Consider the following 20,064-nt stretch of genomic DNA (forward strand, 5'->3'; position numbering starts at 1 on the left):
TACACAAAACAGAAAATAAGATGCTCCTCACCCTACTGTTTTAAGTCCACACTTTAGGAAACTATCATTAGATTGTTATTTTACTATAAAAGCTTGGTAAACTAAATGCTGCTCTCAGGAAATTATACAAAACCCATGGTTTTTTAAAAATATATATTCAGATATCATTTACCCATATATTTGACACAAATGAAAATAAAACAGCATTTTAAGCTCCTGCAAATGACAATATCATGTTATCTAGATAAGTAACGCAAAGCTATTATTGAAATTCTGATGGCATTTTCTTTACTGGTAAAGGAAAATTACCTGTAATGCATAGTTTAAATAATTACTTTTAAACAAAAGCTTCTTTTCTACAACATTTATTTATCTTCTGAGACCAGCTCAGCAGGGTTATGTATTTTAATAAAATTGCCTTCAGACTGTTAATGGCAGGGTGTGTGTTAGCACAGGAGAAGGGATGGCCGCTTGACTCCTGTTCCTAATACTGGGAGTTGGTCCAGATTCTGAAGAGCCAGAACTCTGCTGTGCATTTGGGTAGGTAGCAACACTTGGCCTTCCTCATGAGAACTGGCAACAGCATTTCAGGATGATGGGTCAAAACTGGAAGGCTTGTAATTGTGCTTACAACAGCAACAACCACCAAATCTGAAATTCCTTTTACTGATGCTTCACGTGATTTCAAGCCTCCCAACATGAAATTATTTAGTAAGCTCTTGCTCAATATTTCTCCATTCTATTTCCTGCTCAAGGTTGACGTTCTCTGTGCCATATCAGGAAACTGTATAATGACTCTGAGCTACTCTGTGCTGAGTTTATGTGGCAGGTAACCAGCAGAAGTCATCCAGATAACTCTCTGGTAGACCTTGTTTCCTCTCAGAGGAAGCCACAGCCAAAATTCACTTTGATCCACAAAGTGTAAGCTCTTCTTGGAGAAGCCATGGAGCAAACACACACCCTTCATCCATGGCTGCAGCTACAAGCCCTGGGCTCAGGTCATACCTGCCCTGTGGGAACAGGGAGTCCAGCTCAGTTTGGTCTCTCCTTTCCATCACCACCAAGCCTTTCACTTGAAAAACATGCACATCTACCTTCTCACATCCTTACATTAAAAGCAAGTTTATTTGCTTGATTAATTCACCCTATGTTTATATAAGCTTACTTATTCACATGGTTAAAGTCATCTGTTTAACATTTTTGTCTTCAAAGGGATTAAAACTCTAGAAATGAAAAGCTATGATTTTTTTCACATAAGCAAACATCACAAATCTACTTACACTTCAGAATCAAATTTGCTAAATGAGGTGGTCTCTTTCCTTTGGTGAACAGGTATCTGACTAGAAGCAGAAAAGGAGACAAAAACATCCCACAGTGTTGTAAATGATCATGATATTGGCCAAGAAGAGACAGCAGGATTTGTCCATTGCATTGACCCTGTATTTTAGAGAAGGTTAACAACTTCACAGAGCTGTCAGAATATTAACTAACTTTTAAACGATGCTTAGAGAAAACCATGCAAAATGTTCACTAGTTGAACATTTTTTGAACTACAATAAGACTGATTTTCACAGGTCTTGAGGCACCCATAGCACCTGCAGAAGGAGACTTACTAATCACCTTAGAAAAACAGTCCAGATGCACACTGCTGCCAGGGTAGCTGGACCAACATCTCCCAGTGGAAAGCAACATCATTAAACACACATGGAAAGCAGGACAGACAGATAAAGCTCAACTACTTTTTTTTTTCCTAAATAAAGAGCATTTCCCCTTTCAGAAAAAGTGAACAAGAAGTGAACACCCACACATAGCCTCAAAGCCAAAGAAAAACAAAGCTTTTCAGAAACCCTGCCCTCCAGCTGGCCCAGCTACACCAGGGCTAGTCAGATCCTACTGTTCTAACTACTAGATTCCCTTACTCCCACTATTCAGTTTTCAGAAAGAAAACCATGCACCTAACACAAAATGTACCCATGTGCAGGACATATATATATAAACCCCAAACTTGTTGACAGGAGGAAGGCAGAGGAATCACTTCTTCACATCTTCAGGGGCAAATTGGCTTTTTAATTGCAGAATTTTTTTTGTCCGGAAAAAGTGTTTCTAAAGAGTAAAACCATTACCAGAGAAAAGATGACCAGGAGCATTCTGACCTAAACTAAGGAGGTAAAAAACATCCAGCTATGCACACATAAAATTTGCTCACAGAGGAAGTCAGAAACAAGTATATACGCCACTGGATTATAACTTCAAATCCCAAGCAGATTGAGCCAAGGCATTTCTAGGTTTACAACACTTCTCCAAGACTCTAGTGCCAGTTTCTCACTCCCAATGTGGTCCCAGCTGTCCTAGCAACATTGCTTTTAGAAAGAGGTCACATTTGGTCAGTCTGGTGTTTGTTGGAGCCATATGATTTTCATTGCTCATGATATTTAGATAAGAGATCACCACCCATCCTACCTAATTGTGATACCCAAACCCACACAGATTACTTTAAAGAATCTAGTCTTGGTTGCACTGATTTTTTTTTTTTTAAAGAGACATAAACCAATAGTTTCTGCTTGTCAGAACAAGAAAGGACATTCCATACATGTTTTCTGGTGCACTCAGCTTCTTTAGTTATTGCTTCCTGTTTGGTCCCATTTTCATGGATATATCAGTGGAGAATGTGCATGATTTTAACTTGTGTTGTCTGGGAGTAGTCATCCACTGATTCTCAGTCACCTGAGCAACAGTTGCGTGCAAAATGAAGGGAACAAGTGAAAACCTTATGCCAAGTCTCTCCCAAGCTATAATCATCCCAATCCCCTCTTAAGTGACAGTTCTTGCAGTTGAAATTCTCAATGATATAACAGTAAGCACCCTCACATAGAAACACTCCAATAAAACATCATATTATGATTTTGACTTGACATAAATATGATACTCTTTATACCTGGTGGGTCTAATGATCAATCCAACAGAGGAACCCACTCACAAGCCACTCTTGCAAACAAGCCTTAATCATGGATTTCTACAAAACCAGCACAAAACAAATGAAAACTAAAGCCACCCAAGCAAATAAAAGATTCAGATCTCAAAGTTCAGGATGACTCAGAAATGCATGCAAATATTGTGAGCTTGCAGATTACCAATTTAGCAGTTGGTTTCATTTTGAGACCTTTCTGGAGGGGAACTAATACAGTAACAGCAATTTCTCCCAACCCACTTCCCATCGTTGTCACACAGACAGACTCAAATTGCTCAAGTTGACCAAAATCAGCAACAGAAAATGGCATTATAATGAGAATTTGCCCAAGAACTTTCATATTATTCACCAACTAGAAGTAAAATCTGAGGCAAGCATACAACCTCAGACAAAGTCCTTTTCCTTATTTCATAGAGCTACACTCTGCAGCCTACAATGGGTGTACAAGTTGCAGACGCAGACTACATAGATTTAACAAGCTTTACCACATCTGTGTGGAAGAGGTTTCTGCAACTCTAATGATACTCAACTCTTTCTCATCAAAATCATATAGAGGGAGAAGTAATAAAAAACCATGCTTTATTTGGAAAAAGGTTGAATAATTTATTTTTAATGACTTTAAGACAACTTATCCATAAAAAAATACCAACATTCCTCCTCTTTCAATCTCTGGCTGCTTTTCATTTTTATCAGGAAGACAAGTTCTGCCACATGGTTCAAATTTTTTTATACATTGATCTTTCTACTGTAACTTTTTTTTACTATAATGTTAAATTAAGATGCAGGGATAAATGAGAGTATATATCTCTATAAGTACATTTGTATATACATGAACATGCTGCATTTGACAGTTGCCTTCTCCACTTTTTCCATGTCACTTTTTACCACTTTAACTGCAATCTCTTTGTAGTGGGAACCATGTCTTTCTATTCTTACTTGCACTTACAGTTCAAATTTGATCAGAGTTTACAGCAATGATGTTTATATGCTAAGGAACTACAATAAGAAATCACCCACTATTGTGTGGAAAAGCACATCTATGAAAATCAAAAGCAGCATGTGAAAAAATAATTTATAAATAATATTTGAAAGTTTAATGTATCCTGATCAAAGGCAGTGGAAACAGAGGCTGAGCCTGAAGAATTATCTCCAGTCTGACATGCTTTAACTACCAGTTCCTAGCAGACAACTAAACTGTTATGAAAAAGCACAGAAACTGAGCTTTAATACCAAACATATGACCCAGCACACATAGGGAGACACCCTGATGCATTACACTGGTTTGCTTGGAGATGATGTAACTTCACAGCAAAAAAACAGATGCCAATGTATGGTTTTTAAAATTTCAAGAAAGCACTGGCAAGTGAAAAAAAAAACCAAACAACAACAAACCACAACCAAAACCAACAAACCAAATATCCAAACCCAGAAGATAAATTCTTCCAGACCAAACATTTCCCTAATCATGTTCATGTACAGGTTGTTAGAGGTCTATTAGTGATACACACTGAAAACACAAATACTTCATTCTCAGACCAAAAGTTTTGCAACCAAAACTATTTTTATAATGCTGATGAGTCTTTTCATAAGTGCTAGGGACCAGATTATTTCAGATTAGAAAATGATTTATTCTCTTATCAAACTTCTTTTGATCTCCGAGTTTGAGCCACGCTTGCTCCATGCGCCTGCAAATTCTCAGTCACAGGGGTTTGGTATTTATTTTTTGTGTGATGTGTTGCTGGAAACCCCCTCCAAAAAGCAGCACAACGCTGCTATGGGAAAGGCTGTGCAGATGAGTGAGGGAGGCATTCGCTGCCCCACAGAGCTTATTATTCCAACGTCAGACAAAGCACGACAGGTGGACCCAGCAGGGAATTTCAAATAGGGCAATACTTATTTTAGTGCTATTTACATCTTCTGGATCTCTGAATATTAAAATCTAAATGTATTCTCACAAATTTACAGGAGGGGGGGAGGAAAATCAAGGATTCTTGCTACAGTGTGCCGCAGAGAAGCAGAAATACATCAGTCCCTCCCTGTTTGGGTAAGCTCTGTCTTTTAAAATAGTCATAGGGCCAAGTACTGCAGTCTCACTCAGGCACATCTTATGTATCAATAGCTCTGCCTCAGTAAGAATTCAGGAAAGACTGCAGGACAATTTATATAATTGACTGGATCAGTAGCTACACCTGTTATTAAGATTACTTGACACAAGCGATTAAACAACTACCTGCAGTTGTTCATACCCCGCCAATATTTTGCCATTTCGGCTGATTTATCTATGATGCATGACTGCCTCAGGCTGAGTGTTTTGGAAATGGTACAGCTTCTTCTAAGAAAAAGGTTATGGAATATTACACTTAAAATCCTTCGAGCGTCTCCTCTGAAAAACACTCTGGTGCTTCAAGCTTCGGAGGAAGGTTTGAAATCTGGCAGCCTGGCTGTGCCTTTTGTTCCCAAGAATAGCCTTTTGTCCTCAAACGTGCCTCAAGTAAACCCTTAGGAACTGTCTTTGCAAACTGCAGTTCTCCAGTGATGAGTGCTTGGCTTTGCAGTGTTGTCACTGTGCTTTCAGCAGAGTTTTTATATGAAAGCAAGTGTTGCATCTTGCTTACACTGTATTCCTCCTTCACCCCGTTTAAAACCATGTAGAAAAGGAAATGAGAGTAATCAAATAAGTATTCAAAGAAGAAAAAACAGTGGAGTTACAGATATCACACAAGTACCTCAGTAAAATATTTCTTGAAATAAGGCAAACACCAGCCCAGCTGGTCCACACAGCACAGCTGTCACCCTTGAACCGAGCAACTTTGTCCACGCAGCTCACATGCAGTACCATCTCTTATACCAGCTCGTTATTTCCCAGCCTTTATTCCCTTTCTCCTCAAGCCACCCTCCTGCAGGAGAGGAGCAGTTCTGCCCCTGTCACAGGTGAGGAACCAGAAAACCAAAGCATTTGCTTACAGTTACTCAGAAAGGCTGTGAAGGTACAAGGAACTCGACTGCACAGGTCCTGGGCCAGCCTCGTCCCCCCAGAGCCGAGCCAACCCGCTGCCAATTCACATCAGCACTTCCAGAAACGCCTTGCTGGCAAGTAAGAAAACACACCTCTTACCTGCCAAGTCTCCCAGCTTAAATTCTCAACTCCTCTTCTTTTTATTTTCTTCTGCTTCCAACACTGAAGGCAGCGAGGGGAAAGAAAAGAAACGAAAAAAAATGTCAAAGGAAGAGCCCCAACTATTTCATTCAGAAGCCTTGTCATTTTCAACACAACTCTCCTGAGCAAAAATCTCAAGGAAATAAGTGTGGTTTCTCCACTGATTTTTTTACAGAACTCAGGTCAAGCTCATAGCAAAGGCCTCCCTAAAGTATGAGATGCTGAACCCGAGACCAAGACCCGTGGCAGGGGGAGGGAGTTCTCATTCAAGGAAAGCTAAACTGAGAGTAGCAATTTGTATTAAGAAAAATATGGGGATAAGCACAGTGCTTATTCACAAAACTGTAGGGATTCATGTAACTTTAATTAACCAGAAGCCCCTACTCAGACAAGCACAAACTCACACAGGAACTTTCAGGATCTGCAGAGGGGGGAAAAAAGCACAGAGGGGCAAGTGGGAAACTGAACCACAGTCAGCTGAAATCAATAGTGAGGCTGACAGCCATTTCAGTGGACTTTGGAACATACCCAATGTGTCAGAAGAGAAAAAGATGCAGCAGGAACAGGGAGAATAAATTAGTATTATTAGTATACCTGAGCAGATTAGTATTAGAGCTACTAATAAATATTATTAGTAGCACAACTTAAGAATAGCTGGGGAACTGCAAGAGGAAGGACAGATTCTGCTCTTAAGGCTCATAAATGCTGGCTTCCTCCATCAAAATCAATGAAGTAGTTTTAGATTTACATCAGTGTAACTAAGAACAAAATCAAATTAAGGAGCACAGAGTAACTGGAGAAAAACCAAGCATTATTGAGCGTTCCAACACTGGGAGGCACTCAGATACTATAGTGCTGAAGGCCACGTTAGTAGATTGATTAAATGTTTGATCCATCAGTAGGAGATTTATCCAATATGGGGAGAAAACAGAGCTCTGACACTAGACTACTAATCAGCTATTATTTATAATTTCTGCATGCTATAAACATACAAAGGAAATGCTTTATAGCATTTGCAGTAATAATAATTCCCTTTTTTTCCCCACTCTTGAGATTAGTTCTAACAGATTCCTTCAACATTTTAAAAGTGTTTTGTAAAAGCATTTTGAAAGAGGTTTCAATAATAAAATCCCAGGACTTTCATGTTCTTATTTAGATTCTCTCTCCTTTTGGTCTTACAGATTGATACCTAATGCTACAAAAACTAAATCCAGAGCCATTTATACTATTTTTTTTTTTGCATGCACTATTTTTCTTGGAGAAACAACAGAGTCTTTCTCTACGCTTCATTGCCAGGCTCATCGTGAGGTTTGTATGTGACAGTGTGAAAGTCGCAGTTTCTTTTCAACAGTTTCATGCTCCCACAAACACAGACTAGTTTCTTTTACACACCTACTTTCACTAATGCATTGCCATTCCTTATGTCATATGCACTCTCTGCCTCTGTTCTAAACCCACAAACCCTAAAAAAAAAAAAAAATTAAAGCTCCAACTTGAGTTAACCTTTCTTACATTTTCTTATTTCCCTCTAAAGATCACTGCAATTATGACATTTTTCCTAAGTCCTTACCACTGGGATTTCAAATGACTTGAACATACCTGGCTTTGTTACACATATTGCATATTACACACAACAAATTACTCCAGCCACCCTGCCTTTCATTTCCACGTTTAGTCCATAAAGTCCACCCATTTCTAATGGTACCAAAAATCAAAGCCAGCCACGTTTTTGTGACATCTCCGTCACCCACATACACACACATTTTTTCCACTTTTGAGTAGATGGCCTAAAGGCACAGAAAAGGCTATTATTAGTAACCTGGGGAAATCTATTTAATCTCAAATTGTAGAGATTTATGTTTAAATAAGTGAAACAAGGTTCTATCTAGTTCCTGCTCCCACAGGTAGGCCTTGATTAGTAATTATGAGTTCAGTCCTTAAATTTCAACTAATAATGAGACCATTAAAAAAAAAAGGCAGGTTTAAAGTTCTTTTATTTTAAGGAATGAATTACAAGATATAAAAAAATTGAAGTCTCTTTAAGAGAAAATATTAATTTCCTTTCAGAGAAGAAAGATGATGTCCTTGGCTGGATGGTTGTCCAATAGGATCTACCCAGACTTTTCAAAATATAGACAAGTTTAACCAGCACAAGAAGGAGTTTTCCTACAAAGCAGTGGAGCAGTAAGCAGAAAGCTACACCTTCCCATATGTAAGGTGAATTTGTATTTATATGCATTTATATGAGGGTTGTGTCAAGCACAGCATGACACTGTCCAACTTGGTGTTCTTCTACCAGTTTGTGCATTGCTGATGAGTGAAAAGACTTGGATCCTATTCCAAAGGTCTAATGATCACAAGTGCCACTATATTATTACTATTACTGAACCTATTCTTAAATTCAGTTTCAGAAAGAAACAACATTTTCATAGCACTTCCCTAGGAGCTGCACGTGTTTTTGATTCCCAGTGCTTGGTTGTAGTGGGATCAGAAAGGTATGATCCAAAACACTGTTTAAAGGAATTTCAGAAAGTCCACCTGGATATTTATTTGAGCATGTTTCTTCAACTTTACTCAGAGATCAGGCTCTCAATTGTATTACAACAAACTTATTGGAGATTACAGATTAGTAAATAGGCCACTGGTGCATGTAGGATCAAAAATTAGAGCTCAGTGTCTTGGGTGTAGCTGCATTAGTACTTGAGAGTTATCATCTGCTGCATGAAGGAAATGGAGCAGAAAGCTTGTCTTTAGATCACCATTTCCCTTTCTTCCATCTCCCAAAAATAAACAATTCAAAGACATTATGAAAGCTTTACAGTAAGGACTCATGCAAAACTTTTGCCACAAAATGTAAAAATCCCTCATGCTTCATTACAAATCTGAAAAACAAGACAGTATCTGCAAACAAGTTTCACACAATGATGATGAGTGTTAAAACAGAAACTAAAGAAAAGCTCCAAGACTGAGAAAGAACTATGGGTTTAAGACTAAATTATTTGAAGTAGAGTGTTTTCATATGTTGTGGTCAAAAGGTGGGGAAAAGTAGTATATTCATAAACTGGAAACTATTTCAATGGACAAGGACTCTTGCAACCAGTAAAAAAATGTGATTTACACATCTTTTTGGACATCCCCAAATTTATGTTTAATAGCAACGTATCTTCATCTTCATGTGTCAATAGCTGAAAACACTTTATAATTCAAGAGGATTTCAGGGGGTTCTGGAAATCTATCAGACTTAGGCTGGAATTTATTACACATTAGAAAAGAAACACCACAAAGCAAGTCACCTATATTACCCATCCACAAAAATAGCATCTGTCTTCCTGGCTCTATTTTTGAGGTTAGCAAGAATTTACTCTGAAAGCAGTCTTATCACTTCAGTGATTCCCCTTCCAAACAATCCCACAATTCTCATTTTTATGCTTTTCAAGCCCTTTACAGCACCCTTTGAAAGGCAGGGCCTGTCCTCATGCAGCTTCTCCATGAAGTGCCAGCTGCAGTAGGTTTCCCAGTTCCCACCTGTGGTTTCAGGGTAGTCTTCTCTGGGATGCCACAGTAGAAGACATTACCTAACATCCCTCAAGCTTTCATCTTTTTCTTCAGCATTGACAATATGCATTTAAGGAGAGAAAGCACAAAGCTAGATACTTGGAATCACAGAATCATTTAGGTTGGAAAAGACCCTTAAGGTTAATGTTTGGACTCATTGGTTTAACACTGCGAAGTCCACCACTAAGCAGTGTCCTTAAAGTACCATGTTTGTACACCTTTTAAATACTTTAATGGATGGAGACTCCACCACTTCCCTGGGCAGCCTGTTCCAGTGCTTGACAACCCTTTTGGTGAAGAAATTTGAACTTGAACTTACACAAGCCTGGAAGAGCAGCTCAAAAGGCATAAACCACTCTGCTCACCTCAGTGAGGTGTTAACACAGAAAATCCCAAAATTACTGCAACAGGGTTGAAGTTTAAACTATTTCAAGACTTACATGCGAGAAAAGAACTGGTTGTACAAAGACATCCCACTCTGATGTTGTAGGCATGTGGCATTTGAAAGATAACCTGTTTAGCCTCCTCCCACCTAACAAGGAACCAGCCTCATAGAGCATAACACTACAACAACCACCCATACAAGAGAGGGATTAATTCAAGCAGCTCAACAGACTTCAAAAATAACACTCCACCTAAGTGACTGGAATAAGTGAAGCTCCAGAAGGGCATTTACACTTTTTTCTACTCTCCTCTGCTCTCACTACAATACTCATACAGAAAATTTCTTAAATCAGATATGGCAGAATGACTAATAATCCATTTGCACTCCGGGTGAGCTTGGCTAATGAATTCAAATGAGAGCAGAAGCAAGCCACAGACCGCCAGATTTTTAACATCCTCATATTTTCTACTAATGCTGTAATTGTAATTAATGTTTACTTTGTTGTGTATTTTATTGCTGAGTCTTTAAAGTCCTCTGGGATCCCTTTGGGATATACAGCACTATATAAATGTAAGTTGTTATTATCAAATAACAATCACTGGCCATTTAAATTATACAATAGCTACCTGATTATACTTAACCAAGTTTAAGCTCTAATAAAAAATGATTATATATAATCTAAATTAAAGACATTTTTCCCCAGTTCAAAGAACCCAAAGTTCTTCACATTGAATATGCAAGTGCCCTGCAACACCTGGAGCGTGATACTGAAATCAGTTAAGACTTCTGTTGTTGCTTTCAATGGAGATGTGATAAGATGCTTGCCAGAGAGTTAAATACCTTCAAAATTCTACTCTTTCTGAAGAAGGAAAATTAAGATTTGTTTTGTTTCCCCCAATCATATGAGAAGAGTATTCATCATCTAGCACTGATCCTGGAGCACCTGTAACAGTCATTTTGGCTGTACCAACAGTTATACATACACTGTAAGTCCGAGGTATTATTTCAACACAGCACAGACATCTCTGAGCTTACACCAAAGCAGGTAACTCAGTGTTGGTCCTGTCAACTGGATGCAGTGTGGGACACAAAGGTTGCAACTGACTTTTCCTCTCTGTGGTCAAAAGTTCTGACCTCGTCTTCTGTGATAAATCCACAGGGACATATCCTCCAGAATATTCACCCTTAGTCTTGTGCATGAAAAAGTCCACGCAGCCATGAGAGACATTTTAGGATGCTGTGGATTCTGAAAGTGCTGTTGTCATGCATACTTCAAAATGCCAAAAATCATGCAATTAGCAAGAAGGTACGGTGACATTTTACACACAAACTCCTGTAGAAGATTATTTACTTGACTGAAGGGTTAGAAATCACATCTCCAAGCTTCAAATCCATGGGGGAAAGAACTAATTGAGCTGAAAGTCCAACTCATGAAAACATGACTCCAGGACTTAGAGAGGAACCTTGCTTTTGGTCTCTCCTAATAAATACCACGAGGCTGGGGGGAGGGCGGAGTGTGAGTGGAGACACGTCTTTCCTGGCTGACCTCTGCCAAGTCATTTCCCTTGCTTCAGGTTTCTCATCTGTGGAATGGGGGTAATGGCATTAACCTCGTTGCTGATGAATAGCCTTGTAGATGGGTCTACATTATATTTCAATGATAATAGATCATCTTATGGACCTTTTAGCATCAATAAAAAAAAATTAATTCCAGAGTCAACGACCTGTTGGCAAGTGAGGACTAACCCAGCTTAAACTCAACTGCACAGGTTAAGAACACAGTCTGCCCAGGATTCCTCCAGCTGAGATGGACAGATTGCCCTACAGGTCATAAAAACCTAATGGGGGCTGAAACATTTTTGCTGAAAAGCATGTCTCTGTGCTGGCTACAAAAGCAGGGTCATTTGACAATGTTCAAAATCTAGTGACCTCAGAAAAGTGCCCAGCAACAGTTAGGATGGACCTGGAGCCCTAACCTTCATTTTAATCAGTTGTGTATTCCTCTGAACTATTTAAAAAAAAAAATAAAAATCTAAGGTTTGATTTGAATTTCCCTCCTTTTCTTGCTTCCTCTTTTAAATCGAGGAATTAGAAAGTTGATTTTTAAGTGAAAAATTTACTAAAAAAAAACTAACTTCAGAAAATAAATTTCCCCCACCAGAAGTATAAATATTTTGTTTCTAAGCTGATATTAAAAGAAAAAAAAAAGTGTCCAATTTTCGGGTAAAAATTGTTCATTAATTGTTCAATTTCGTTTTAAATTAAAATACCTGAAGTGAGAAAAAAAATCTTCATATCCTTGAGAATGGACATCAGTTCTTTAAGATGTGGGATGAGATTACACTGGCTGAAGATCCTGCTCTCCAGCAATGCAAATAACAATGACATGCCACAGACCTTTCACATAGACTTAATGACCTCGGTGGCCCTCAGCCAGCTTCCACCAGCTGAGAATCTGGGACAGAAGCCCCAGCTGAAATCAGGGCTCCCTTGCAAGAACTCTATACACACAAAGCTACAGACAGCCCTCACAATATAGTTTGTAAAAGGAAAGCATAACCAAAAGATGAGAAGTAGTGGTTATTATTAAAGGAAGCATAAGCATCTGTTGCAAAGTGACAAACCTGGGGAAGAGCAAGGCATAGATTTCTTGAGTTCTGAGCTCCCAACTAATGCTTCTGCTCTTAAGGTCATTCCTCGAAGTCAGGGTGGAAGTAAAAAATTAATAAATTAATAAAACCCAATGTGTGTAAAAGTACAGCAGTCACACATCAAAACTTCTCTTTACATTAGCTAACTGATTTTTAAAGTGTTACCCATTGATCTCTCCTGCTTGCTGGAGCCTGCTGTTGGTAGAGTTCTTCAGCTGCAGAAGGTGGTGGATGATGACATCTGTGTGCACGCACAGGTTTCTCCTGATGTACAAAGTCCTCCATCAGCACCAAGACTGCCTGAGCTGCCAGAAAATGCTGCCTTTTGTTTGACACATGTCAGCAGAAGAGCATGGAATGCTACCCATCAGCTAAGCCACAGCACACCCTGCCACACCAGTTAGTTAGGAGGAGCCGGAAGACTAAGTCAGGGTGACACTTCAGGTGGGAAATCAGGATCCGGTAGGTGTGGGGAGGAAAGGAAAGAAGGGGGGGGTGGTACAAGATCCATACTGTGGTTTTGCTGGAAGGACACAGCCTGTCATAAGGAATTACCATTAATTTGCACCAGCAGTACAGTTAGATTGAGACCAGCAAGCGACGATGACAAACAGCACTTGCAAGATCACATAATGAGGGGGCAAGGCTGCTTCACTGGAGCCGCTTCACTCAATTAGTGGACAAGGCTTTTAATGCTGCCATGCACAACCAAAGCAATTTTGATTACTGAGAGCTAAGTCTCCATTTAGAATGAGTCAGAAGCTGAAACCTCTTCTTTTTTTTTTTCTCCTTTCTTTTAATATAATTTATCTACAGAGTATTCAAATAGTAATAAGCTGCCTGAAAGCTGGACACATTAGCCTCTGTTTGTCGCCAAGTAACACTGAAATATACTTTCTAACATAAGTTCAAATAGCATCCATTCTAGCAAATGTAACTGACAAAAAGGTAGCAAGCAATCAATACTACGCCAAAAGCGAGGGCCAAATTCTGCTCTTATTCACTGTGATTTAACCGTGAAACTTTGGAAAGGGATTTTGGTAGAACAGCAAGAATTTCATGACAGTACACTTAGAGCAGCAGCATGCTTTCTTTACATTCCCCTATGCTAGGTTTACAATTACTAATTTGATTGATTCTGTTAGCCAAAGACCAAAACTGGATTACCTCCTGAGTAGCATGTAAAATTTTCTTTGTTCATTTGTTTAACACGGATTTAGTTGATGTTTAGGAAGCATGACCTGATCCTAAGAAACTCACAAAACCCGAGCAGTCTGTTAACGTTCATTAAACTCTTCTGAGTTATTTCTGCTAGCTTAGGTCCAAGCCTGAGTTTCCACTGTTGAAAGGGGAATTGTACAAATAACTGTGGATTAAAGATACTTTTAATGGGCAAAAGGTGGTGTTGCCAGAAGTTTAGAAGTAGATCCTGTGAACAAGATGCTGCTGCCAAACCTTCCTTACCATTGTTCATTAGGGATTCAAGTATTCACTAAGACCAGGAGGACCTGACCTTAAACTAAAGATGATTTGGAACAAGTACCTGCATGTCCACCATATCCTAATATCTACCCTAACTAGGGGTACATCACAGTCTCATTATCAGTCTTTGCAGTTGAAGTTCTGCATAGGCACTTACATATCCCTGGAATAAGGAGTGGACCCCAGTTACCAGTTTTCACACAGAATGGCCTGGCCACACACCTACAGAATTATTCTATTTCTCCCTCCAAGAACATGTATGCATGATTGTATGTGTAGATGGACTAAGAATGGAAGGAATATGAAATGAGGAAAAATTTAATCCAAGACCTTTCTCCAGTTTAGGAAGAAAGAGGATAAGAACATGGATCTCCTATGCGCCTGTGAGAAGTCCTCATCACTAGGCTGTAGAGTTAATGAGTCTCCCTGGAAATCCCAAGAAATCAAAATACTTTGTTTCATATATATTGAAATGAATCATTTTAATGTTCAGAATTTTATTTTCATCTTTATTTTGGCTGAAATTACTTATCAGATTTGACCCAAATTTCTGAAGAAATTCTGCTGCTTAGAAACTGAATTTTTGGACGCATAAATATGTTTCTGTGGTAAAAAAACTCTACCCAAATATGCAAGACTTCAGTACTTCATCAGGATTTCTTACAAGTGGGTGGAGGGGACTGAGGGGGGGGGAGCGTGCTGCAGTTGAAAGGGATTCCTTATAAAAGAATCAAGAGAGATGGTTTATCACCCACACTTCTCCCTATATCTGATGTAGCACAAAGCTGGATTTTTCCACTGGTCTCTGAAGTCCCGATAGTTACTGTGGCAGGGTACCCAACCCAACTGACCAAACGTCTGATGCATTAAGAACACAGAGTGGATACGGGCTTTGCCTAAAGCACAGAACCAGGAACATTTTAAACTGCTTCATTTCTCAGCTCCAGTACAGCTATGTATGTATAATTTATTTAAGATTTGACTCGGCAGGGTAGCTGCATGCAATCAGCATATTGTTTTTGTGAAGGTTCCCCCCTATTGCCCCTTAGACAGATTTTAACTGTCAGTGTATTGGCCTTTTGAATTTTTGTTTTCATAATACCATAAGCTATTTGAACATACATTATTATATACTAATCATTGCTTGTCCAATTTTTTTTTGAGTCTTACAGGCGACAGCAGAGAACAAGAAATGCAATTTAGTTAGGACTTCAAAGCAATGTTTCGTTATCATCCAAACCGGGGCTCTTTTATGCCTCTCTCACTATTTGGTTTTAAAAGTGAAAGGAAACCAGTCCCCTAAATTTGTTCTTTCAAATTTCCACCCACCTCCTCCCACTCTCAAAGGAGGGGCTTTATGATAATAGATAGGCTGATCTTGAGATCAATCACAGATAGAGATATATTTACTGTCCTCAGATAGTCATAGTATTGCTTACATTCACATGAATTAAAGATTGCCTAAATCCTGCCTCTGAACATTTCCAAAGTTTAAAAAGATAGAGATCTATATTTAAATTTCATATCCATCTCATATCTCTATAGTGGGATGAAGAAAAATACCCAATTCAATCACACCTGAACTCTATAAAAACTGGATCTTTCAAGATTTGCTATCATCCTGTGGACTTGTGTATGTAGCAAACCAGCCCTGAAAAACTAATACAGAACAGCCTCACTCCACACTCATTCCTTTTCAGGAGTGCCTTTGTATGGTTTGGCTTTGCTTTTGAAGTGGATTAAGCTAGACTCCATATGGCATTTTTAGTGGTGAAGCAAAGTGCCACAACAGGAACTAGTGCAGAACAATATTCAATGCACAGCCAAGCTTGTCCAATAATGACCTAATACAGTGCAAGTCTGAATAATATGCTCGGGTACAGCAAGATGTTGGATGCTTGATGAGAAAATTATAGTGAAAAATTCTGTGGTTTACTTGTGCGAAAGGTCATACTGCTATAGACATTCAGAATGGTTCCTTTATAAATTAAAATCCACAAACTTTGAATCCCAGATTTGAAAACCCCTGCTACAGGTGCAGTGGGGACAGCAACACAGCCAGGACAAGCAGGAATGGCATGACAGACTGCCACTTTTCATATAATGACTCTCCAGCCGTTACTAGCAGCCCTGGTTACCACTTCTTCATCCTCTCATCTTTCTCCCCTTTCTTTTTGACCAAACAGTCCAGTCTGGAAACAAAATGGCTTTTGTTAAAATCCATTTAGTTCCATGAAAAGAAAAATAAAAAAAAACTCCTCCAAACATAATTTTAAAAAGGAAATCAACAAAACCTTTGACATTTAACTACAAAAAAAAAAAAAAAAAAGCAAATCTGTTTTAAACTTTCACACAATAGGAAAAGTTCATTTGGGTGGAGCGATTGGTAGTGGAGCAGAGAAGGAGAAACTGAAAAGGTTAAGGTTTTCCTGTATGAAAACGGTAACTCAAACACACACTCAGGGGGACAGTTATACATATGTTTTTGAACTAAAACTCTAACCTGGCATGATTAATTTTGGCCTTAGTTTTGTCAAAATATTGAAGTCCATATGGCACAAAGCAAATAATTTTACATTTTTATTTTAAACCCCTGTGTTTTTCTTGTCTATTCCCTTCTCTTTCCACCACACACACTGGCAGCCGCTACCAATACGCCAAATGCCAAATCAACCCTGCAAGCTGGCTGGCACAAGCGCTCTACAATACTGGCACACGCTTCCTTTTGCAGGGGGATTCTCTCTGAAACCCCGTGGCACATCCAAGCATCCCTGCTTAGCAGCTGAGGACCCTGTCTACCCCAGTCACGTCAGCAACAGGGTGCCTTAGCTGCGAACGTGCTGCCCATTTCATTGTGCCTAAATCAAATAAAGCGGCCACACTTCGCATCAGTGCATCCGTTCCCCCTCGCGCCACAGAGAATCAGACGGTGCTTTAAAATATCTTTGTATCCAGCAACAGAGAGGTAGTGCTGCTGCGGGAAGAGAGGATTCAAATCCCTGCAACGTAAGAAGAACAAGAAAACAAGACATCACTCAGGCAGGCCAAGCAAAATCCTGCATCTGCAGTGGGCTGCGAAGAACATCGATGCCTAAGTGGAGCAAAAGGATGTGACTCCTTCACCTCTTGTCCATGAAGCCTTCAGTGAGCTAGAAGGAAATCAGGAGCACTGAAGGCTCTGCTGACTCTGTCAGGATTGAAACTAGTATTTGAGGCTAGGGTATCATGCCCTTTGATACCCTTCCTGTTTGTTTGGGTTTTTTTTCCCTGTGCTTGTTGTCGTATCACATGGCATTATTTATGTATATATATATATGCATATTTTTTAAAGATTTTAGTTCATATTCATTTAGAATATAAGACAGCAGATTCTTTAAATAAGCAGACAATATATTCTGTGTTCAGACAAAGACCAAGGCTGGGCATTGGACAGTCAAGCACACTGTACTGAACCAAAGGTGTATATACTTTCTAGTTCATTTTCTACACTTGCATGCTGAGTTCATGGCCAGGGATGAATCCTGCCTCCCAGCGTGAAAAGTGTCCTTTCCAGCTACAGCAACTGTGTCCATGATCTTCCAGACAGCCCTGGTGAAGGGATCAAAATAATGCTCCTTTTTCACTCAGACCAGAAAATGGTGAATCCTTCATCTGTGAGAGCCTGTTTTGAGGGAGGTCTGGAACATTTCTAAGAAGGACCCATTTCTTAGGCTGCACTGTGTTGCAGTGCACAGGCTAGAGGAGCCTCTGGGAAAACTCTCTGCAGCCACAGTTGTTCAGAGGACCTCACATCAGCCCAACACCTGCAATCTGAGAACAACCCCACACCTTTCTCTTCCTTTGAGATCCGTTGAGGAGCCCGGAGGACCAGGTGAGGGTACCAGCAATAGCCCACCATGCTGAGCATACAGCCTGCACAGTGTCATCCTACCTGGAGCTCCCAAAGCGCCGGAGGCTCCCTGCTAGGATACTCCACCTTGCCACAGCTCAGCTGGGAGCTGATGGAGGAACAGGTAAGCAAGAGCTCATGATTTGATTACTCCCTGCCACCGCGTCACGGTCAATCGAGATCGCTCAATCGCAAAGCTAAAAACTTTCCTCTGTAATAACCTCATGGAGAGAGGGGGGAACTTTGGTCTCTTGTAGCCACACAGGACAGCCACAAGACACTGGACTGTCTGCGTCTTTCCACATTATCAAGTTTCTGTTGGAGCACCAACTCCACCTAACAAATGTAACTTTAACAACAGTAAAACAACCTAATAGCTTCGCATGCCAGGGGGCTAATGTGGTGGGCCATTTAACGCTGCACTAAATAGCCCTGGTTTGGTTCTCATTGCCAAGTGCTGAACTGAGAATTGCAACTGCAGGAGCAGCTCCTAATTCGTTAGTTAAAGGGGGTCATTGCTCATAGGGTGGGGAAGAGGAAAGAAGGGGGGAAATATCAGACAACTCTAAACATTCAAAGTCGACAGAAGGTTGCACTCCTGAGAGATGGAGTATTTAGCTGAAAGCCTGACAAAGCTCTGCAGCTGGGAGGCCTGTGGTGGTTTTACTCGACACTAAAAAACTTGCCATAAGATACTTGTAACCTGTATAATAGGCTTGGTGGGAATGGGGAAGCTGGGAATGAAAGGAAGGTGAAAACATCTTGCTAATAACACCGCGGTTTCGTTTCAACTGGCCCTCAAAACCATACACCATGCAGGCTGCCAGCACAGCAAAGCAACAGCAAGACAAATAAACTGCTTTCTCACCCACTCTTCTTGAAAAAAAGAAACGAAAAAAAACAACCCCACAAACCAGATCTGATTGCAGAGGACATCACTTAAAAAATAAAAATGATACAACTAAACAAGCCCAAATTTACACCTCTGCAAAGGAAGAGCTTTATTTCTGAATGTTAGAACCCTAAAACAACCGTTTTCTCTAATTTCTGCCATCACTCAGATTGGCCTTGAATTACCTCCTGATAGGCCTCCCATGTGCTTGCAGATGAGAGAGTGTAATGGGGATCTGTTAATTAACTAGAAGCAAAGTTGCACGGTGGGGATCAAACACTGGATGCGTCCTAAAACTCCCACAGAGAAGATGAAATGCAGCGCAAACTTTAAAGACTTCCCGTCATTAGCCAAGACCTTGGCTGCTCCTGGCCCAGACCCCTCCTGTTTCAGAGAACAATGAGGACAATGATGGCAGAAATGAAATAGTGCAGCAAGCAACAAAGGAATTAGCTATTTACCCACAGAGAGAGAAAGGAAAAGAGGGGCAGGGGGGGAAGGGGGAAGGGAATTTGCTTTTTTCCTAGGGTTTCTGTCTACTTTTAATTAATTTACGGCTGCCAGGGACTTGCACACAGAGCACGCCCAGGAGCATTGTGTTAGAGTGCAGTGTTAATACATGTAACATCTACTGTTTACTCCCAGGCAGGAAGGAGAAGGAGCTGGGGCAGAGGGGCAGTGGGGAAGGAGGAGAGGAGATCTTCCCTCTTCAAAGCCACTTGAGAGAGACAGGCAGAGATGAGCAAAAGGTTACGCTGATCTCTAACTTCTATGAACCCGTTTCCATGCAGGCTGTAATCCTTTAAAGGAGCTCCAGGTAGGGTAGATCAGGAGAAGGGAGGGCGCTGGGACAGGGACACCCAGGTGAGGTGACAGCAAGTGCTGCAGCAACCAAAGGTCAAGGTTTAATGGGCTTTCTTCAGTGCCCTCGGGTTGAGGAGATCTCAGGGTGGAGACCCACATCCAAACAGTGCTCTGCAGAGATGCTCAGCCTCATTTCACCATGTTCCCAAAGCACTCGCCCTGAGCTAATGAACAAGGCTAATTGGCCCAGGCAGAGCACCACACCAGTAGCCAGCAGCTTC

General features: G+C 40.2%; 1 protein-coding gene across 2 annotated transcripts in view; it reads right to left on the bottom strand.

The window, feature by feature from the left end:
• SOX5 (SRY-box 5) overlaps positions 1 to 20,064 on the bottom strand; it is a 641,934-nt gene that overhangs the window by 445,519 nt on the left and 176,351 nt on the right. For both annotated transcript variants that reach the window (XM_027680806.1, XM_027680807.1), the window contains exon 3: positions 6,084 to 6,146. The gene's annotated coding sequence lies outside the window, so the exon portion shown is untranslated. The remainder of the gene's footprint in view (positions 1 to 6,083; positions 6,147 to 20,064) is intronic.

Source organism: Neopelma chrysocephalum, unplaced genomic scaffold, assembly GCF_003984885.1.
Source record: "Neopelma chrysocephalum unplaced genomic scaffold, ASM398488v2 Primary Assembly neopelma1_59, whole genome shotgun sequence".
Taxonomy (NCBI): Eukaryota; Metazoa; Chordata; class Aves; order Passeriformes; family Pipridae; genus Neopelma; species Neopelma chrysocephalum.